General features: G+C 38.8%; 1 long non-coding RNA gene across 1 annotated transcript in view; it reads left to right on the top strand.

The window, feature by feature from the left end:
- LOC140708672 (uncharacterized) overlaps positions 1-21,406 on the top strand; it is a 38,221-nt gene extending 16,815 nt beyond the window's left edge. The window contains exons 3-4 of the long non-coding RNA XR_012088855.1: positions 14,471-15,026; positions 20,287-21,406. This is a non-coding gene — a long non-coding RNA (uncharacterized lncRNA). The remainder of the gene's footprint in view (positions 1-14,470; positions 15,027-20,286) is intronic.
- Positions 21,407-23,956: the final 2,550 nt, after the last annotated feature.

Below are 23,956 nucleotides of genomic sequence, written 5' to 3'. Positions count from 1 at the left end.
AATTAAGTTAAATAATTAAATTACATTAAATTTCTCCCTGATACGAGAAATTAAATACTAAAGAATAAGATTTTGTTGGGTATGGTTTTACTATTGCCCCCTTTGAGAATGATTCGGATAAGTACAAGTTGAAAACTTTTTGTTTGGCAAGTCTATGCAATAGACACATTCCTCTCTTGTAAGGGTTGTAAGATCCAACTCTTGCAACCTGTGCAGCGTCTAGTCATTGTGGCTTGTCTGGAGCCCTTCAGAAATATTTACTAAATGGAACTGAATGTTGATAACACAACGTCTTAGAACATTATCATACCCGCCATAAAGCAGAGCAGATAGATTGGGTTAATTTCTTCTCCTTCCTTTTACATTAATTAACATTGTCAAGAATCACTAGAGTGTCACTTGATAATTCACAGAGAAAAACCATGGGGAAGAAATAATTGGGCCAGAGGCTGTCACTAGGGAGAGCTTGCTTACGCATTCCTTTTGTAGAAGCTGTGCATCATTGAGGAGCAGGGAGTCTGGCCCATGAGGCTCCTTCTTTGACATATGCTCTGCGAAAAGCACGGTGGCAGGAAAACCCAAGCTGCTGCATTTGTTATGTGAGAAAAAACCTGATGGCCTCGAAAGAAATGGCCCCCCCGCCACACCCCCGATGTGGGAAGACTGCAAAAGGACAGGCAAGACATTTAGACATCGTTTCTTTAGCTCTGTTGTATGAATCCGGTGATCATATTAGATGCAAAAGGAAGGGGACTTTCCATCATTACAGGAACAAGACAAAAGTCACCAAGCAGAGAGAATAAGAATAGGGGCACAGACACAGCTGTTGTCTCAGTGCGGTTGGAAGAATAAGGATGCCTTTGCCATCTCTACTACAGAAACGTTGTGGTCTAATCTTTCTGCCCTGCACTGGCTGTGTTGCTTTGACAAGTTGCTTGGTGGCTCTGGTCCTCAGTTGGGCTGCATGAGCTGGAAGCAAAAGGTTTTGCTCAAATCACTTGAGTGGAGAGATTTGATGTCAAAACATTTGGAATTATAGCTGAGAGCTAATAAAATGCTAATGTAGGAGCGAAGAGACTTTCTGGATTTCTAAGTAACGTTTTTATGTGTGTGTGAACATTTTAATTTTCATATTTATGGTTTCACTTTAACGTGAATTAGAAAAAAGTCACATTAAACTACTGACTTCATAGATAATATTTATTGTTTTGGATGTGTCTCTTAAGAAACAAAATTCATTGTAAATTGACTTAAATAAAAACATATAAGGGTTGTATATGGATATGGTTAAAAAAAAGAATGAAGGAGTTTTGGAATGAATACAGTTTGGGAAACAGTGACTATGCCATTTTTTTCCCCCTAGAATTGGCTCCATGCCCCACCACTTAGCATAGATGGGTCAGAGCAGTTAAAATCATTCCTTGTGTTTTCTGTAACTGAGAAGGAAGAACATGGAAGGAATCTCCAAGATGGTTTCAGCACTTTTGTTAGGAATCCAAAACATAAGACATTTTTTTCTTAAAAATACCAATAGCTAACTTTTATTGAGGGCTCCTTGTGCCAGACACTATTCTAAATATTTTATGTATTTTCTTTCATCTAATCCTCATGACGACCCTGGGAACTGAATTCTAATATTACTTTTCTTTTTTTTTTTTTTTTTTGAGATGGGGTCTCATTCTGTCACCCAGGCTGGAGTGCAGTGCCGCAATTTTGGCTCAATGCAACCTCCACCTCCCAGGTTCAAGTGATTCTCCTGCCTCAGCCTCCCGAGTAGCCGGGATGACAGGTGCATGCCACCACTCCTGGCTAATTTTTGTATTTTTAGTAGAGATGGGGTTTCACTGTGTTGGCTGGTCTTGAACTCCTGACCTCAAGCGATCCTCCCACCTTGGCCTCCCAAAGAGCTGGAATCATAGGCGTGAGCCACCACGCCTGGCTGGTATTATCATTTTTGTCCCCATTTCACGGATTAGGAAATTGAGGTCCAGAAAGCGTGTTGCTTAAGGCTCCAGAACTAATAAAGTAGCCAGGCTTTGAACTCAGGCAGACTAATTCCAGGAACGGTCATCTTCTCCATGCCAGTCTTATGATTGCAAGACCTCCCAGAATGAGGAATCCTTCCTACTGGAGCAGCTAGGAGTCTCGTTTTTTTCCAGAAGCTTGAGGCTGGCTTCCTAGACAAGTGCTTCTCACACTTTAATAAGCTTTCCGAATCACCAAGGGATCTTGTGTGAAAACCAGGATTAAGGAGATATGGGTTGGAACCAGAGATCCAGCATTTCTAACAAGCTCCCAGGCAATGCTGCTCCTGATGACCCCTGGAGTGTGCTTTGAATAGAAAGGTCAAGGGCCTCTTATTTTTGTGGACTGCACCTCTCTTGCTTTTTATTCCCCTGACCTGTCTCCAAGGCATCAACTGAGTTCAGGGTGCACGTGAAGTTGGATACAAACCCACATTGGTGAAACCGGACATTTGGCGATTAGATTCAGCACAGATGTGTCCTTGGATTTCTCCCTTTCTTTGTTAGCTAAAAAGGGAGCATATCTAGCTCCTCTCAAAGAGAAAAGCAACCAATGGCCTCACGTCCACAGGGCACAAAGGCTTAGCTCTCCCTTCTCAGGGAAACAAGATTCCTAATACATTTGGAGAGAGTTCAGTGTTAGTCTTGGGCCTTGGGCTGCAAACCTGTTTTTTAACTTTATGTAACATCTTGGCTCTTTTTCCAAGAAGAAGTGTTTCAAAATTGTTTGACGTCCCCGCTCTGGGATGTCTACAAAGAAACAAATTGTCCTTTCATATGAGTTGACTTGGCAATGAAGCATGGCCTGTCCCTTTTGCTGTCCAGAAATCTCCCAAACTTGTGGCCGGTAACCTCTTCCTTTCTGTCCTTTCCCAAGATTCCCTTTGGATGGAAGTCAGCTATGAATGCTTTCCTGATTTGCATTCAATTGTATAAATTGTCATAGGTACGAATCTTCATTCAGAAGCTTGAGTGTATGAGAAAAACAACTTAGAATGTATTTTTGAAATTCAATCGTATTTATATTTCAAGCTCCTATTTCTCTAGGGTGGAAAAATGTAATCTCAGTTAATGTGAGGTTTCTTCCTGCCCTAGCACTGTATTTAAATTCGGGGGAACTGGATGTCTCGTGGGTTTATCTACTCTTTAATATAATCTAGTTGTATGGGCATTGGGTAAGACATCTGCCACCCAATTTGATCCTTCCTCATGGGCCCAAGCATGTCACCACAGAGACTTCCTTGTTCTTGTCTATATGGTTCATACATGGCCTTCCTCTTATTCAAGATGTTTTCCAAGAAATATTTTGTCTAAGGTAAGAATCCTTTCTAGACTCCTAACATCATAGGCTTTTAAAACAGTGGAGCCAGGAAAAATATTGTTTGTTTCTGTTTCCTTCTTTAAGCTCAACCTTATGCCCTAACCAATAAGCATAAAATAACTTTGCTGTTAAAAATGGAGAAAAGGCCAAAACAAGAGATAATATAGATACATATTTGAAAAATATCACCTTGCTACAAAATATGTCTCAGATGAATTGCCATGCAATTTGTGCAGATCTATGTATGTTTCTACTCTTTTTCCATGCTGCACCTGTTTTAATGATATGCTCATTCTCCTAAATGCTCTTCCTTGTACTTGTTCTCTGTTCTGGTTCACTCAGCCTGTGGCAAAGAAGTATGGAACTGAGAGAGGTGGAAGATTCAGAGCTAGAGGAGAAGGAAGGAGGATAATGAAGTACACCTGAGAACTTTGCTGTGTCATGGTTTTGAAAATGTGGCTTATACTGTTGCCCATCACATGCAACTGAGTTCAGGGGGCACATGAAGTTGGATACAAACCACGTTGGGGAACCAGACATTTGGTGATTCGATCCAGCACAGATGCGTTTATATACAAGTTTATAGTGAGATGAGATATAGTAATGGTGATTAACTCGATTGTTGATACAATACTGGTGGTAAGCTCATTTTAATGCATAGTTTATTGGAGTTGTTAAGGACATTATCTTTAGAGTAAGAAAGCCACATTTGATTCCTGGCTCTGGCACTTCAGTATAGTTGACTTGGGCAAGCTACTAACCCTTGCCAATTATTGCAATGGTAGTAACAGTAGTGTCTATATGGTAGGATTGCTGTAAGGTTTAAATAGGATAATATAATGCATACTAAGAGCTAAGTATGATGACTGCCTGGCCTGGGGCAAGCAGAATGAATGTTAACTTATAATAACAATCATATAAAAAGGGTCACTTTTCTGAAAATTTCCTCATTTTAGCTATCTTTAAGTAGATCTTTTCTTTGTCCTTATTTCTGAATATGGAAACAACTCCAGAGGCAAAGACCATTATTCAACTGATCTTAAGGACCAGCAGACAAAGCTTCTGATGTAGATTTACCATCATTCCCTTCACCTCAGAAGTTATGTCTCTAACATACCTTATGTTGAGCGTGCTGATTTAGCAAACCTGAAGCCCTGGTTTTAATACACAAGACATGCGGCATGGCCACCAGGAAAATGTTTCCGACTGCTCGTTGTGGAAAGAGTAGTTAGTCTGCACCTGTCAACATCGCAACTGGAATCATCTCAAAACGCAAGACACATGGTTCGGAGCTGGCAAAGGAAAGTATATTTTCACCCTAAACACGTAGCTCATTTCCATTAATTGAGTCTGAATATTCATAAGTTGCAAAGCTCCAGACAGGTTTTCACAAGCCCAAGAGCAGGCACTGACAATATTTACAGCTCTCTAAGCTGAATCGTATTACTAGGAAGTTCATAAATATGGAGAATGCCTGCTCTGCTGTCACTTGTGTGGTATCTGGGCTTCTGCTGTGATTTTCTGGGCTCCTTTAATCCAGGAACCTATGGTTGGGAATGACAAACATCTACCAGTTTCTGAGTTCCAACTCACGTTGGTTGCTATTATGCAACCCAGGTCACACTCTTGGGAGGTCTCCATGGAGCTCCTCTTTCCATCTCTAGATACTCTCTCAATCCTTGCATGTTTCTCTCATCCTTTCTCTAAGCTTTGCTTTTTTCCCATCTAGTTTGCTCTTCAACAAAACAAAATAAACATCACAGAAATAAACCGATGCCATCCAGTTTGGCAGAAGTTATGTCTTTATGGGGTATTATTATATTTACCTCTTTCTAAACTTCTTGATATTGAAGTTTCATCTGACTTCTGTAGTTTCCTCTCTTAGGACTCTATAAAATAGAGTTGGGAATTTTGGGAGGCTGAGACGGGTGGATCACGAGGTCAGGAGATCGAGACCATCCTGGCTAACACGGTGAAACCCCGTCTCTACTAAAAAGTACAAAAAACTAGCCTGGCGAGGTGGCGGGCACCTGTAGTCCCCGCTACTCAGGAGGCTGAGGCAGGAGAATGGCGTGAACCCGGGAGGCGGAGCTTGCAGTGAGCCGAGATCGCGCCACTGCACTCCAGCCTGGGCGACAGAGCGAGACTCCCTCTCAAAAAAAAAAAAAAAAAAAAAAAGAGTTGGGAATTTTAGTCGTTCTTCCACTTACGTCACCAGAGGATGAACATATCTGTTTTTATGTGTTGCACAAGGATAGCATAAGAGACAAATGAAATATTGTTTTACTTCATGAACAACAACAAAAAGAAAGATAAATAAAGTAAGAACTTTTGTTTTTAGGGGATGATGTGAATGAATTTAAATTAATATTGATTAAGCAATAATAATAACACATTGTAGGATTTAAAATAGATTTAAAATGTAGGCTAATTTAAACATAAATAAGAATGGAGTGAATGGAGTTAAAGTGTTCTAAGGTTTTTGTCTGGAGAGTAGATAAAGACACCAATTAATGTTCTGCTTTGATAAGCCAAGGATGTGTGTTATAATTTCCAGGTAGCACTAAAAGAATGGTTAATGCACGTACAATTTTCATGCTAATAGAGAAAAGATGTAATAATAAAAAAAAATCAATCTGAAACAAGATGAGAAAAGACAAAAAAGGAACAAAGAACAGATGGAACAAAAAGAAAACACATGATAGATGGTAGTTTTATCTGCTTGATGATAAACTTACTACTGAATTATGTCCCCTTCTCTCCTCCAAATTCATGTGTTGAGGTTCTAACCCCCAATACCTAAGAATGTGACTATTATTTGGAAATAGTGCCTTTATAGAAGTAATCAAGGTTAAATGTGATCATTAAGGTAAATGAGATCCAAAATGACTGGTCTCTCTGTAAGAAAAGAATATTGGGATACAGAGACACAGAGAAGAGATCATGTACAGACAGAGGGAAAAGACAGCCATTTACAAGTCAGGGAGAGATGCCTCAGAAGAAACCAGCCCAGCTGACACCTTGATTTAGACTTCTAGCCTCCAGAACTATGAGAAAACAAGTATGTGCTGTTTAAGCTGTCAGGTCTGTGGTATTTTGTTGTGGCAGCCCTAGCAAACTAATACAGCTTCCTAGACATATCAGTATTTATGTCAAATGCAAATAGACTGTATTCTCAAAAGACACAAATTGCTAAATTGGAATGAAAGAAGACCCATGTTGGTTACAAGACACATATCAAGAACATAAGAATGTGGAAAGATTAGAATAAAAAGGTGAAAAAAAAGATACACTATGAAAACTCGAACCAAAAGAAATTTGATGTAGCTATGTTAAGATTAAAAATGCTGTTTTTAATGCAAAAGGAGTGGTAGAGATAAAGAGAACATTTCATAATGCCAGAAGGATCAATTTACCAAGAAGGTATAAAAATTCTCCATTTGTATAGATCCAGTAATATGGAATCAAAAAGGCAGAAATGAATAGAATCACAGTCATATTGACAGATTTTTATCACACTTGTCAGTGGCTGATAAAATAAGTAGATATAAAACAGCAATAATACACAAAACTTGAATAATGCAATCAACAAATTTGATCTAAGGACATGTAGAGAATATTGCAACCAACAACTGGAGAATAGCTCTTAATTTCAAGCACAATAAAAATTAGCCATATGCTGAAACATAAAGGAAGTCTCACCAGATTTCATGTTGCAAATCATATAGTGTTTGATTTCTAAACAAATTTAATAAATTTGAATATCAGTAATAACAAATGGTCCTGGAGTAACTAGGCATCTATATGCGAAAAGTGAACTTCAACCTGTACATTATACATAAAAATGAACTCAAAATAGATTTTAGATCTAAATGAAAAAGTTAACATTATTTAAAAAATTAGGAAAAAACAGAGGAGAAAAGTCTCCATGGCCTTTGGAGAAGAAACTTCTATAAAGATCTGGCTGAAGGTGGCCTGGTCTCTTTATCTTTAATTAAACAAAATTAAAGTAGTAGCAAAGGAAGGCAGAGTACTTTACCTAGCCAACTTGTTTACTCATATGATCTTAAGACTAACCTTTATTGTACCACAGGTGCTTAAGTGCTTTTCTTATGCAGATCACAAAAAGTCATTAATCATAACAGTCAGTAATCATAGCCTTTGGACTTCATTGAATTTAAAACTTTGCTTTTCGAAAGACACTGTTAAGAATCAAAGAAGCAAGCCACAGACTCAGATAAAATATTTGCAATACATATATATGACAAATGATTTGCGTCCAGAATGTATAAATAACTCTTGCCACTGAATGGCAAGAGGATAACAAAAACCCAATAAAAAATGAGCAAAAGATTTGAATGGATACTTCACAAAAGTATCTTAATGGCCAAGAAACACATGGAATGATGCTGTACATTATTAGTCATAAGATAGATACAAATTACAATCACTAGGATAGTCAAAATGTAAAAGGTTAGCAGTAGCCTGTGTTGGTGAGGATGTAGAAAAACTATAACCAGGCTGAGAGTGGTGGCTCACACCTGTAATCCCAGCACTTTGGGAGGCTGAGGTGTACAGATCACCTGAGGTCAGGAGTTGTGGACCAGCCTGACCAACATGGTGAAACCCTGTCTCTACTAAATACAAAAAATTAGCCCAGCATGGTGGCACATGCCTGTAATCCCAGGTATTTGGGAGGATGTGGCAGTGCTCATCACACAGTTCCCCACACGGGGCATCAACTGTGGCAGTGCACCTCTCACGGGGCCGCCAGCTGCAGGGGGTCTGTCCCTTGCAGACCCCTGATCTGGCAACGGATGAATAACGTACACTGACACACAGATATTGTGCTTTGCCTGTGCAGCTGAGTGTGTCTCAGCTGCTGTACAGACTCCCTGCTGAGTCCTGTAAACAGTTGTGACTTGGCCCTGATCAGCTAGTGAGACTTGCATTTATTCGGTAAGATTAATTAATAAAGGCTTGAGTTAACACCATTAGAGGGTAATTGACATTGTGGACTTCCTAAGTAAAAAGCACTTAAGCACCTGTGGTACAATAAAGGTTAGTCTTAAGATCATATGAGTAAACAAGTTGGCTAGGTAAAGTACTCTGCCTTCCTTTGCTACTATTTTAATTTTGTTTAACTAAAGATAAAGAGACCAGGCCACCTTCAGCCAGATCTTTATAGAAGTTATATAAATTTCTCGGCCTTCCAAGAAGATTTGTGTCTATCTCTACAACTATCTCTAATATTTTCCCCCACCAGCCTGATTGAACCCCAACCAGAGACTGAGGCAGGAGAATCACTTGAACCCAAGAGGCAGAGGCTGCAGTGAGCTGAGATTGCACCATTGCACTCCAGCCTGGGCAACAAGAGCAAAACTCTATCTCAAAAAAAAAAAAAAAAAAAAAAAAAAAAAGAAAGAAAGAAAATGAGAACGTCATTTATTACTGCTGAGAATTGTAGAACTGCAAAGTGGTTCTAAAGTTGTAGAACCACTTTAGAAAAAAATTGGGCAATTTCTTATAAAGTTTACATATTTACTGTATGATTCAGAAATTTCATTACTATGTTGTACATAAGAGAAACGAAAACACATGTCTGCAAAATAATTATATATAAATGTTTATTGTAGTTTTATTTGTAATAACAAAAAACGAGACAATTCAGATATTCATCAAACAGTGAATGGATAAACAAATCGTGATACATTCATTCAATGGAACACTTCTTCAGCAATAAAAAGCAAAAAGCTACTGATACATGTGACATCATGGCTATGTCTCAAAATCATTATGATGATCAAAGAGGGTATAGTAAATAATGTATAATTCTATCTATGCAAAATTGTACAGCCAACAAAACTAGTTTGCAGTGACAGAAAGCAGTTTAGTGGTTGTGGTTAAAGGCAGAGTTGGAGAACTTTTTTTGGAGTGAAAATATGTTCAGTATATTAATCGTGGTCATGGTTACACAAATGTTTATGTTTTTCAAAACTCACGAAACTGCATAAATATGTATAAATGTATATAATGTATTGTATGTAATTTATACCTAAATTAAATTGATTTAAAAAGAAAAAAATCAATAAAAATATTAAGAAATACACATCTAAATAAACCGTGAGGCAAAGAGCCAATTATAATGGAAACTGAAAAAAAATTTGAATTGAGTGATATTAAAAATATTAGATGTCAAAACTTCCTGGTAAATAAGTACTTAAGGGGAAATGCCCTATGTACATATATTGAAAAAGAAAAAAAGTGTTGAAGATTAATTAGCCAAGTGATATGGTTTGGCTCTGTGTCCTCACCCAAATCTCATCTTGAATTGTAATCCCCATATGTTGATGGAGGGACCTGGTTGGAGGTGATTGGAATATGTCTGTGGTTTCCCCCATGCTGTTCTCATGATAGTAAGTGAGTTCTCATGAGATCTGGTTGTTTGGTAAGTGTCTAGCACTTCCTCCTTCTCTTTCTCTCTCTCTCGCCACCATGTAAGACATGCCTTGCTTCCCCTTCTGCCATGATTGTAAGTTTTCTGACGCCTCCTCAGTCACATGGAATGTGAATCAATTAAACCCCTTTTGTTTATAAATTACCTAGTCTTGGATAGTTCTTTATAGCAGTGTGAAAACGAATTAATACACCAAGCATCCACTCCAATAAGTTAGGAAGAAAATGGCAAAGTAAACTTCAAGGAGGCAGAAGAAAAGAAATAAATATTACAACAGACAATAATGAAGTAGAAAGCAAACATCAAAGCTAAAATTTGGCCTTTTGAAAATACTAAAATAATTGATAAACTTCTCATAAGATTAATTTTTTAAAAAATAAAGAATGCACAAAAGACTAATGTCTGAAATAAAAATAGAGACTCCACCACAGACCTTTCAGACATTAAAAAGATATCAAAATGATTTTAAAAGAAGACAAAGAAGGAAAGTAGGTGCAAATGATTACCTAAAATGAAAAAGAAGATAGCAACACTAATCCTACAGATATTAAAAAGATAAGAGGATTTTATAAATGGTGTTATAAAGTGAATTGTATTCCCTACCCCCAAATGTGTGCATTGAAGTCGTAACATCGAATGTGACTGTATTTGGAAATAGGACCTTTAAGAGGTAATTAAGGCTAAATGAGGTTGTAGGGATGGGGCCCTAATCCGATATGACTGGTGTCCTTATGAGAAGAGAAAGAGCAACTAAGAATGTGTGCAGAGACCAGGCCATGTGAAGACATAAAAAGACGGCAGCCCAGCTGGGTGCAGTGGTTGATGCCTATAATCCCAGCACTTTGGGAGGCCAAGGCAGGCAGATCATTTAAGGTCAGGAGTTCAAGACTATCCTGACCAACATGATGAAACCCCGTCTCTACTAAAAATACAAAAATTAGCCAGGCATAGTGGTGGGTGCTTGTAATCCCAGCTACTTGGGAGGCCAAAGCAGGAGAATCCCTTGAACCCAGAGGTGGAGATTGCAGTGAGCTGAGATCGCACCACTGCATTCCAGCCTGGACAGTGAGACTCAGTCTCAAGGAAAAAAAAAAAAAAAAAAAAAAAAAGGCAGCCCTCTGCAAGTCAAAGAGAGAGACCTCAGGAGAAATCAAACCTGCCAGTCCCTTGATCTTGGACTTCCAGGCTCCAGAACCTGAAGAGGCAAGCAACAGACTCAGAGAAAATTTCTGTTGTTTAAGCCACCTAGTCTGTGGTATTTTGTTACAGTAGCCCTAGAAAACTGATACAGGCTCAAATAAATTTCATTGTTTAGATAAAAAAACCCAAAATCTCTTGATAAAGCAACTTACTCAAACTAACACAAGAAAAAATAGACAACCTGAATGCTCTTAGTGAAGCCATTGATCCATAATTAAAAATCTTCATTCTAAGGAAGCTCTAGGCCAACATGGCTCCACTAGCAAATTAAACCAAAAAATTTAAGGAAAAAAGTGCTACTCTTCCACAAACTCCTCCAGAGAATGAGGAAAGGTAGATCATTCTCCCAGTGCATTCCCATCATAACTTTATACCAAAATAAGAATACATAAAAACCTTATTGAAATAAATGGAAAAAAAACCAGGTAGACTAGTTGAAAAATGAACATGATCTGAAGATGCACTTCAAAAGGAGGATGTACAGATGGCCAATAAGCTTATGAAAAGGCTCAACTTCATTACCCTGCAGGGAAATGAATGTTAAAAACACAGTGAGGTAACTGTACACACCCGCCAGAATGGCTAATATTACAATCAAGCAGTGAGGAGGACCTTGGGTAACTGGAACTCTTACACACTGCTAGCTACAGGATAAATTGGTTACAGTCACTTTGGAAAATGGTTTGGTAGTTTTTACTGAAGCTGAAGATTCATATGCACTGTGACCCAGGAATTTCTCTCCTAGATATATAGCTAACATAAATAAGTGCATGCAGTTATATACAATAATTTCAAAGCAGTATCATTCATGATAACCCTGAAGAGAAAACAACATAAATATCCATTAACCACAGAATGGATAAATGCATTGCAATATAGTATACAGTAAAAGTATCTATTGCAATAAAAATTAATAAATTATAGCTACATTAAAAAATGGGGATCAGCTGGGTGTGGCGGCTCTTGCCTATAAATTCCAGCACTTTGGGAGGCTAAGGCAGAATTGCTTGAGCCCAGAAATTTGAGACTGGCCTGGGCAACAGAGTGAGATCCCATCTCTACAAACAAATTTTAAAAATTAGCTGGATGCGGTGGTACACGTCTGTAGTCCCAGCTACTTAGGAGGCTCAGGCAGGAGGATCAGTTGAGCCCAGGAGATGGAGGTTGCAGTGAGCTGTGATCATGCCACTGTACTTCAGCCTGGGTGATAGAATGAGATCCTGTTTCAAAAAAATGTGGATGAAGCTCACAAATATGATGTTGAGTGAAATAAGCTAATCACAAGGATGACATACTCTGGGATTCCACTTATGTAAAGAACAGTATAGACTGAATAAAAGCATAGATTTTAAGGATGAACAAATAGTAAGTAAAAATGACATAAAAAGGCAAGTAAGTCATTACCATAAAAGGTGAATGTTCCCTTATCGGGGAAGGATGGGGTTGTGATTAGGAAGAGGTAAGCAAAGAGGTGCTGGAGTCTTGGAAAGTTCTATTTCTTGATCTTGGTTGTTGTTATATGGGTGTATGCTTTATGGTGGCTGTGAATTTCTTCTTCACTTTTCCCTCTGTGCTTTATGTTTCACAATAAAAAAGTTAAGATTAAATGAGAAAAGACAGCACCCAAAGTTCTTTAGAAATAAAAATGTAAGTTTCATGAAAGGCATTGCTATTAGTTCTAGCCTTTGTCATCTTACATCCGTTCACCTATTCACCTATCTGCCTACCACCCATCCATCCATCCATCCATCCATCCATCCATCCATCCATCCATCCATCCATTCATCCCTCCTTCCCTCCATCCACCCCTCCATCAATCTATTCTTCTATTCATCTTTCCTTTTACCATTTATTCATTCACCCACACCTGAGGCAGTTCAGTTCTCCCTAGAGAATTGTAGGGATTGACAGTTTGAGTAATAATGACTAGACCTTGAGATGAATGATTGAACTGTTACTAAGCTACCTAGTTTTCCTCTCCTGAAAGCCAACATGTTCCTTACTAAGAACTGGGTATGGATTTGGTTTTCTGTTGGTGTGAAGCCTTATACAGTTCTAAGATCTGTAGATCTGGGCTAGGGTACAGAGAAATTGCCTGTCCGTTTTCTTTTAGTTTGCATTCATTAATAGGATCCATTATGAGGCTGTTCTGATGTAGCTATAATCTCAGGGAGAGGCACACAGTCCCACGTTTCGTAACAATGTTTTTGTCAATGAAGGATCACATATATGATTCCCATCAGATTATAATACTGTATTTTTACCGTACTTTTCTATGTTTAGATACACAAATACTTAGCATTGTGTTACAATTGCCTACAGTATTCAGTACAGTACATACTGTACAGGTTTGTAGTCTAGGAGCAATTGGCCATACCATGTAGTCTAGGTGTGCAGTAGGTTATATCATTTAGGTTTGTATAAGTGTGCTCTTGGATGTTCACACAGTAACAAAATTGCCTAACGATGTGGTTTTTGAACATATCTCTGTCATTAAGTGATGCATGACAAATAAATGCCCATATGCCTGGAATCAGAAATTCCATTCCTAAGAATCTATTCTCAGAAAATACTAGTGCTGGTACTATAAAGATGCAAGTACAAAAAAATGTTTATTTCAGAGTTGTTTGTAATGGCAAAAACAATTTAGAAATATCTTAAATTTCCATAATCAATGGACTAATGAAAGAAATTATGGAAAAGTCATATGATGAAGCATAATATCACCTTTTATAAATGAGATTTATGATGACCTAGAAAGTTCTCCAAATTATATTATTAAATGTAAAAGGCAAGTTACAGAATAATACAGCTGATAATATGATATCACTTGAATAAAAATGGTAGCTCTCAATATATATGTGCATGTACTTGCATATGGAGTTCAAAAGGATATACGTATACTCCGATTTTAATGGGTAATTTATGGGGAAAGAAATGAGATTGGGGGAAAGGAAACTAAAAAGGGGCTTTAAGATTACAGTACTTTATAATTTTAAATGTTATAATTGTTACATTCATGCATTACTTGTGTGTTTTAAAAGTAATTTTTAAACCTTTAGTTAGAAAATTAAAAAATAATGCCTGATCATTTTTTAAAAATTAGAAAATATACAAAATAATGAAGAAAACATTTAAAAATCTGTATTTTCCTTATCCAGATCCCTTCAAGTCTCATTTTAATAATTATAATACTGTATTTTTACTGTACTTTTTCAAGCCTAGTCTGTGCTTGACAGTCATAGAATGATAGAATGAATGAATCTTTCCAAGCCTTGCTTCAAGCAACAAATTCTGCTGAAATAAAAGACCTTGTCTTGTACAATGAAGACGACATTGACCTAGGGATTAGATGATTTAATTTAAATTGCGTCCATAACCCAGGTCACCTTGAACAAGTTATTTAACCTCTCTAAACTCAGTGAACAGGTTTGCAAAGTGAGGATAATGATGTCTGTCTTTCTGCAGAACTACTGTGAGGATTAACGAAGCAACCTGTGAGATTGCGCTTTGCCTCTACGTGGACCTAGTGTATTATCAGGACTGAGATTTTTCTTGCAACAAAAGGATAAATGAAAGATACTTGTGACAGTTAATCGCCTCCTTCAGGAAACAGGTTCTTCAGATTATTGGAAGCATTTATCAATTTACCATCTCTCTGGCATAGACATCAGCAGAGCCAGGAGTAACCGGAATGGAAACCGCAATCTGAGCAACCAGGAAACAGTTATGCTTCAGGAAAGGAAATAGACACTTGTTTTGCTTTTGTCTTGAATACAATGCTTGGATTTTAACATACATGCAGTCTTCGCATCACCTCTTCAGATTGTGTAGTGGGTATTTTTTGAGGTGTAGCCCAGCATCCCATGATTCTGTCATTGTGCCCTTATCAAGGATAGTGGACTCCTGGAAGCCATTTTGTATGATGTGACCTCATCCCTGGCCACCAATGATTGGCTTAAAAAGGGGCAGAGTATTTCTTCCAGGAGCCTGGAAAATGCCAGCCTCTCCATTGACTGAAGCTGTATCCTTTAACCCTTTGATGGCATAATAACCTTCTTCTTTACAGTTATTAAAAGTGAGATTTTTGTATTCCATTGACTTTTGTCCTAACTCAGAGGACAGAATTTGTCAGTAGTGGTAAGACTAAAATTATACCTGTTGTGTTTTTCTGGCTCTTCTATCTCTCACGCTTTCTCTCTCCCTTTCTCCCCTTAACCCTCCTACCCTCACTCCCTGCCCCCAACCTTTTGCTAATCATACACATACACAAAGGGATAGACAAATTCACAAAGCAGTAGTACTTGTCATGAACACTTTTTTCCCACTGCTATGAAAGTTTAAAAAACCCAACAAAATAATAATAGGCTTTCCCATCCACAACCCCCATTGCTTACCAGCTGTTGAATTTTATAAGCCAACAAAACAAGCTTGTGGCTGGACAAAGCAGCTTCCAGAAGAGGCAGACAAATTCATCTCTAGGCCAGCGGTTTAACTGGATGCAACAAAGAACATGGTGTGGCTTTTTCTGAGCACTTGAAGTAGAGGCAGGCTTTTTGTTCCAGCAAACACAGGCTGCAGAAGCTGTGTGATTTGTAGTACTTCATTCAATGTGAGCAACCATTATGAAGAAGCTTTCTGTCATCAATAGGAGTCCCCAAACAAGTATTTTAAAATAATGACCTTCACAGCCAAATTTATGCCAGCATCCTCTCTACCACCTGCTGCCCCCCATAAGTAGCTGAGAAGCCAGTCCGGGGGCTGTGGGAGGGTAGGATCCTCCCAAGAGGAATGAAAACACTAGAGAGAGAGAAGAAGAAAAGAATAAGGAGAAAGCATTCTTCCTGGTCTCCTGATGGCTTTCCTGTCCCTGGTTCCTGTTGTTCTTCAGTTACATGAGACACTCCAGCTGCTTTATAACAAATCACCCTTTATTTATTTATTTATGCTAAAGTTGGCTTGAGTGAAGTTCTGATACTTATAACAAAAGAAGTCTAAATAATACTAAGAGATATAACTACCCTGCTTTTCCAGTGAGGAAACCGAGAGTCAATGGGGGAAAGCAAGTGGTGAATTTTAGTCTTGTCAGTCTTCCAAAGATCAACATACTCTAGCTTCCCTTCCACCTTGTCTCATACACAGGCATTTCTGAGATGAAAGAAGTGGGCCCTGCCATGGAACAGAATTTATGCATTTAAGTTTTCTTTATTTCTGTGAAAAAGAGAAGAAACTAAATATCACCCATAAACCTATAATCTTAGCACTATCCATGTTTGGAATTTGGTACATTTTTTTCCCCCATCCTTTTTCTTATGCATCTGTTTCATTCAGAGGTGTTGTCAAATGTCTGTTTAATTCTGTAACATGCTTTTACAAAACTTAATATGACAGTATAAGCATTTTCCACACTGCTGCATGTTTTTTTACAGCCCTACATTTCAGGACAGGCAAAATTTAAGATTGTAATGTAATTATGGTGGACATTCACAGGCTGTATATAGCCTTCCTTTCTCCAAAGGCCAGTATGCTTACTATTAGGAGATGAGCCAAATATTTCTTCTCCCCGCTCCACAGAAGCCAGGACATAGGGGAACAGGATGTAAGTTCAGCAACACAATGCTATAAGCCTAGTGAGAGGAGTGCGAAGGCACTGGAAGATGAAAAACGATTCCGTGCATAGAGGTGGCACTGAGGGTCTGTCAATGGCAGCTGGGTGTGAAATGGTGGCTCCAGAGGCAGCATCTAACATCATTTCTGGGGCATAACCCTGTCTGTCTTCCCACTTTTCAGTCTTTCTTGGTTCCTGCCATTCCCAATCCAGGTTCTTCCTCCTCATAGACTTAGAGCTCTCTGTTAACTTTTTAATAATTTCCTTTCTGCCTGCATTGGCCAGGGACTTATCATAGCCAGAAACTCTATCCCTGGAACTAGGTCTTCACAGCTTGGACAGCTGAGTTCATTCATTCTGTTCAGTTAAAAACTATTTATTAAACCTCTACCATGTATCTTGTGCTGCTCTAGGAAGTAGAAACACAGTGGTGAGAATCAGTTTTTAAAAAATCATCACTTGGCTGTGCGTGATGGCTCATGCCTGTAATCTCAGGGCTCTGGCAGGTTGAGGCAAGTGGATCACTTGAGTCCAGGAGTTTGAGACCAGCTTGGACGACATGCTGAAACCCTGTCTCTACAAAAAATACCAAAATTAGCCAGGCATGGTGGTGAGTGCCTGTAGTCCCAGCTACATGGGAGGCTGAGATAGGAGGATGCTGAGCCCAGGAGGTCAAATCTGCTGTGAGCTATGATCATGACACTGCAGTCCAACCTGGGTGACAGAGTGAGACTCTGTCAAAAAAAAAAAAAAAAAAAAAAAAAAATCACCACTCACATGGAACTTACTTTCTGGTGGAATTCTAGTATGTTTTAACGGAAGGTAAGGTTGTATCTGAATTACAATGGGTAAGGGTGAGCAAAATTTAGAATGATGTAAACAGTTGAGGAGAGGTGCTTATAAGGTTCCAAATGGTTGAACCGTATATAAGACCTAGTTCAGAATGGAAAGCCTGCATAATATCTACTTGCTTCAAGTTATGTAGTGAGTCGCTTAACAAAGGAGGCATGTTCTGAAAAATGTGTTGTTAGGAGTTTTTGTCATTGTATGAATATTACAGAGCGCACTTACACCAACCTAGATGGTATAACCTCCTACACACCTAGGCTATATGATATAGCAAATTGCTCCTAGGCTACAAGCCTATACAGCCTTCTACTGTACTGCATGCTGTAGGCAATTGTAACACAATGGCAAGTATCTGTATTTCTAAACATATCGAAATATTGAAAAGGTACAATGAAAAGAAGGTATTGTAATCTTATGGGGTCACCTTCATATATGCAGTCTGTCATCGAACAAAACATTACGTAGCACACGACTACGTTGATGCATTTCCAAACATACCAGCAGAGTATGAAAGTGCTCCTTATCCTGCCTTATTGCTGACATGGGAAATTATCAGTACTTGTTAAATATTTGCTAGACATCAGGAAGAATAGCTAATGGATGCTGTCCTTGATAGCTGGGTGATGGGTTGATCTTGAGGCAAATCACCATGGCACACGTTTACCTATGTAACAAACCTGCACATCCTGCACATGTATCCCAGAACTTAAAGTAAAAGTTGAAGGAAAAGAAAAACCTTTGCTACAATAATTTTTGTCTTTTTAGAGTTTACAAAAGGGTGAGCATATTTTCATGTTTGCTTATGGTTTGTTTCTTTTTGGGTAATTTGTCTTCTTTACCTCATTTTGTTTTCTGTTGAGATGTTTACCCATTTCTTAATGATTGGCAGTAACTTTATAGTCTAGATATTATTTCCTTATCTCTCACATTTGCTGCAACTATTTTCTCCCAGCCTATTATTGGTTTCTTTTAACTTTGTTTGTGGTATCTTTTGTAGTGCAGATTTTTTTATTTGTGTGTAGCCAAATCTGTCACGTCTTCTCATTTTTACCATCTCAGTTTTATGTCTTGCCCAGAAAGGCTTAGCTTTAGAATTATAAAAATATTTTCTAATGCTTTTATAGTTTTGTGCTTTATCTTTAGGTATTTAATACATCTAGAATTCATTTTTGTATGTAGTAGTAACCTCCTTTTTTAAATGGAAAGACCCAGCACAATTTAGTAAATACTGATTCTTGTTTTTCCTCTCCTTCAAAAATGCTACACATACGCTATATGCCCTTACATTCATGCTTCTGTTTCTGGGATGAAAAGAGTTAATTCTAATGTATAACTAACTCCAAATCAATATCTCTTATGGAGATGTGCAATTTCCCAATATCAAAACCAAACTAATTTTCTTGCAAGAACCGGTTCCCACCCAACTCAGATTATTCTTTTGATTTCATACCTTCAGCATTATGGCTGAATTTCTTTCTCACAATGCATGTCACCCTGGGTTGCTCCTGAAACAGTTTACCCCATAAACAGACTTCATTTCCCCAGAAAATGAGGGCAGATCTGGTAATTTTTTCTCTTTCACATATTCCCCAACCCCATAGGATTTTACATGGAGCTATGAACTAGCCAATTTCAACAGACTTTGCCTGTGGAATATTCTTTATGCCTTGTTCTTATTTGCTCCCAGGAGAAATCATAATATTAAGGATTCTTAGGAGTGAGAAGGAGACATAGGTTATTCTGATAATATTAGAATCACACACATAGCAATCACATAGGTTCCTAGGTCCCATCCCTAAAGTTTCTGATTTATTGGTGTGAGATTTAGCCCTAGAATTTGCACTGTAAAAAAATCGAACCTTTGCTCTTCCTGCTGCCTACTCTATTATTTGTAAATAAGAGAGCAACTGGGCAATCAGGGCTGTGAGGAAAAAAAAAAAAATCTGGTATAGCAAGTGATTCTTTAGGGCCACTGTTGCTATTTTAATAACAAAGGATGTTACAAATAAACCCTTCAGTCCTGTCATTCCCAAGGCCATTTTAACATGTATTTCAATGCAACAAGCTGGAGGTGTCTTCCTAACTAAATGAATCAGCAAGGCCTCCCCTCAAAAAAGAAAAAGGAAAATCCAAAAGCACCGGATTATGAACATCACCATTGAGTGTCTTTCAGAATGAATGGGGATTATGCCATTACACCCACAAACTTCTCTCTCTTCTAAAGGCACCATCCACTGAAAGATTCTGATGCTAACATCAGTCAGTTGTTGTGGAAGCTGACCTAGAATGAACCATTGCTTCTTTTTCTACCATCTCTTCTGGAAATTATTAAGAGATAGTTTCCAGAGCCAAAAGTTGAGAAAATGCTGGAAGGTTGTTTATTCTGATCTGGATTTTTAGAGATGCAAATGCAGCAAAGGAGTTAAGAACATATGAAGGGAATCATAGTATTTTAACCAGCCATCTGTTCATCAAGGCCTCCTTGTGTCTTCCTGAAAAAAGGTAAATGGGTGCTCTATTTGTCAAGAGAGGAGAAGTGACTTCTGGAATCTTTGCTTCTGATAACGCAAGTCCAAACCCAGCAAATTAGTTCATTTACAAAGCATCTCATTTCTCAGTGCCAATGCATATGCACATAACCACTCTTGTCATAGCATATATATACATGCAAATGCATGCACATAAGTTGTGCTGCTTTTGTTTTCACAGTTGCAAAATGATTGCTTTACCCAAAATTGCATTCCTATTTAAGGCAGGAAGAAGAGGGGAGGACAAAACGATAAAAACTCAAGCCAGTTGAGTCCATCCTTAACAAGAGCTCTTCCAGAAGCCTGTCTAGAAATTTCCATTTACATCTACACTGTTGGTCCAGCAGCATGGATAGCTGGGGATAATGAAGATTGCAGTAGGGAATATTCTACCTTGAATATTGGATGTGAAGATGGGGATGCGGTGGGTAGGTAAAAAGGGGAGAATGAATACCAATAGTTAAGTAGCAATGTCTGCCTTGGTTTACCCCAAGTATTTCTCAAACCTATCCAATTTTCTCCTTCCCTACTGCCAACATCCCAGTGAAACCACAATCCACTCTCACCTGGACATTCTTGTAACTGGTCTTCCTGCACAGCAAAAGTATGTTTATCTTTTAGAACTTACATCTATTATGTTGCTCTACTGGTTAAAACTTTTAATGTCTTCCTATATTAGAATAAAATCTGCACATGTTTTTGTGACTTAAAATGCCCACGTGACTTGATATCTCCCACTTAGTTTTTCCTTTTTTCCTCCTAGTTTGTAATAGTCCAGGCACAGTGGCCTCCCTGCAGGGCTTTTAGCATATCATTTAGCTCTTTCCAATCTTAGGGCCTATGTACTTGTTTGTCCCTCTACCTGCCTTCTCTCATTCTTCAATTTTTTGTTCAATGTCACTTTTTTTTTGACCATCCCATCTGGAACACTGTGATGGTTTTTTGATGTGTCAGCTTGGCTAAGCTACAATCTCCAGTTCTCAGGCAAACAAGCATGAGTCTAGGCTTTGCTGTGAAGATCTTTTGCAGATGTGATTAAAGTCCATAATCAGTTGACTTGAAAAAAGGATGATTATCGTAGATCATCTCAGTGGGCCTGTTTCAATCAGTTGAAGGGACTTAAAAGCAGAACCAAGGCTTCCCGGAAGAAAAAGAAATTCCACCTGTGAACAGCAGCTTCAATCCATTCCTAAAGTGCCAGCCTGCCCTGTGGATTTTGAAGTTACCTAGTCCCACAACTGAGTAAGTCAATTCCATGCAATAAATCTTTTAATGTATACCTCCTACTGGTTCTGTTTTCCTGGTTAAAACCTGATTGATACAATCCTCCTCCTCCCACCTACTAGTTGATCTTTATCAAACTGCCCCATTTGTTTATTCAAAAGCACTACTCTTCTGGAAAATTCTCTTGCTTATTTATACATTTACTGTTCTCTTTTTTTGTCTTCTCTACTCAGATGTCTGCTTCATGAAGGCAGAATCAGTGTCTACCACGTTCAACACTGTAGAACAATACATAGCCCATAGTCCATGGTCACTAAATATTTGTTGAAAGAAAGAATGAATGGGAATCTAGTAATAAAATTTGGCCCAGCCAGATGTGGTGGCTCACGCCTGTAATCTCAGAACTTTGGGAGGCTGAGGCGGGTGGATCACGAGGTCAGGAGATCGAGACCATCCTGGCTAACACGGTGAAACCCTGTCTCTACTAAAAATACAAAAAATTAGCCAGGTGTGGTAGTGGGTGCCTGTAGTCCCAGCTACTCAGTGGGAGGCTGAGGCAGGAGAATGGCGTGAACCCGGGAGGTGGAGCTTGCAGTGAGCCGAGATTGTGCCACTATACTCCAGCCTGGGCGAGAGGGAGACTCCGTCTCAAAAAAAAAATTTTTTTTGACCCGGCAATTCACTCCCAGGTTACATTAAATTACACTTCTCGGCTCAGTACAGTGGCTCATGCCTGTAATCCCAGCACTTTGGGAGGCCAGGGTGGGCGGATCACCTGAGGTCAGGAGTTCGAGACCAGCGTGGCCAACATGGTGAAACCCCATCTCTACTAAAAAATACAAAAATGCAAAAATTAGCTGGGCAGGGTAGCATGCCCCTGTAATCCCAGTTACTCGGGAGGCTGAGGGATAAGAATCGCTTGCACCCGGGAGGCAGAGGTTTCAATGAGCTGAGATTGCACCACTGCACTCCAGCCTGGGTGACAGAGCAAGACTCTGTCTCAGAAAAAAAAAAAAAGGAAAGCATGCTAGGGGTACTTGTGGAAGGTCTCCAATTCTCAGGTAAGGCACTGACACTTAGCTTAGTTTACCAGGCAATAGGGGAACCTCTGAAAGGGTTAGAGCAGGCCAGTGATGCTGTGCCTGAGAGGGCAGATGTTCAGTGAAGTTGAGTGTTGAGTGAATGACTGGTGAGAACCACCCTGGAGAAAATTGTTAGTACCTTTACAGGGAAGATAATAGGTGAGATGTACCTAGGGTCCTGAGATCCAACAGCAGTGAGCTCATGAAATTTGTCTTCGGCCAAAATAAAGTGCCCCCCAGGCTTCCACTGCTTTCAAAGAAACAGCAGTGACTGGCTCTTGCTCTTGATTCCTGGAATCTCAGAATTCTGGGAAATCAGGAAAATCAGGAAATGTGAATTACATTTGGTTCATATAAATGGCAAGTCTTTTTTTTTTTTTTTTTTTTCCTTCTAATAAGTGTTTGTTGCTGGCAGAATCACACAGCTGTTTCCTAAATCAAAGATCAATTTGTTATATTATTTTTACTAGTGGCTTAGGGGTAATTGCTTCTGGAAAACATCTGTTCTATAATTAGAAAACAAAGATTTCTTTTCCCCGACTGGGTGTAATTCCTTCTGGGGACCAGGGGGAAAGTTTTAGCATTGCCATGTCAATTCAAAGAGGATTGTTTGCAGTGAAATATGTCTTTTTAATTTTTCCTAAAGTAGCTCGGAGGCTGGAAGAAAATCCGTGTTTATTGGCATTGTACAGGCTGTAATAGAATAAAGCAAAATTCCCAGATGTGTATGGGCTTTTTAATACAAATAACTCCAGTGATTTCAACTCAGTCAATTACAGAGAATTCCATTTTTGAAAAGAAATGAATGGATATCAGAGTGTTAAGGGCCTTTCCTGGCAAGTCCATAGATACGTCTAATTCTAATTCTCTAATTAGAATTAGATTGATTGCCCGTTTGGCAAGCAAAGACTCTTACGGATGCCAGGGACTTGATCTGATTTGCTTTTTGTGGTGACGTAGGGTGAATTTGAGCTCACATGATTCCATGCACCCTAAGAGAGTACTGCTGTGAGGCTTGATATTTAGCCTTGTCTTTTGCTTGCGAATGTGTCACCCTCCACCCTGTCCCTGCCACTCCTCAGCACTATACCCTAAGCTGTCACTCATTTCTGCCGTTCTCCTGACGTTACATCCAGACCCTGATCACATGCTGTTCATTGAGTCAGTTGACCTTCTCAGTCTCAATTCTACCCTGATATCACCAGTTTCCTATTGATATATGTGACAACATAAATGAATCTCAAAATAAACTATGTGGAGTGAAAGAAGCAAGGTGAAAAAGAGTACATACTACTTTGTGGCATTAACTAGAAAATATAAACTCATCTACAGTGACAGAAAGATCTGTGCTTGCTTGGGACTGGGACTGGAGAAGGCCAGGAGGGAGAAATTCCAAAAGGAAACTTTTAAGGAGGATGGATGTGTTCACAATCTTCGTTGTGGTGATGGTTTCATGAGTTGTGTACACGTGTCAAAACGTATCAACTCGTACACTTCATCGTAAAGTCTGTTTGGTCTGTTGTTAGTACGTCATGCCAGCTTTCTTATGGTTGAAATTGTATACTTTAAGTATGTTCAATTGATTGTATGGTGATTATGCCTTAATAAGGCATTTTTCTTTTTCTTTTAGAATAACCCAGTGGAATTCTCTCACACAAGAAGT

Source organism: Chlorocebus sabaeus, chromosome 16 (assembly GCF_047675955.1).
Source record: "Chlorocebus sabaeus isolate Y175 chromosome 16, mChlSab1.0.hap1, whole genome shotgun sequence".
Classification (NCBI taxonomy): Eukaryota; Metazoa; Chordata; class Mammalia; order Primates; family Cercopithecidae; genus Chlorocebus; species Chlorocebus sabaeus.
Note: the sequence above shows the minus strand (reverse complement) of the source record. Positions and strands in the feature narration are given on the sequence as shown.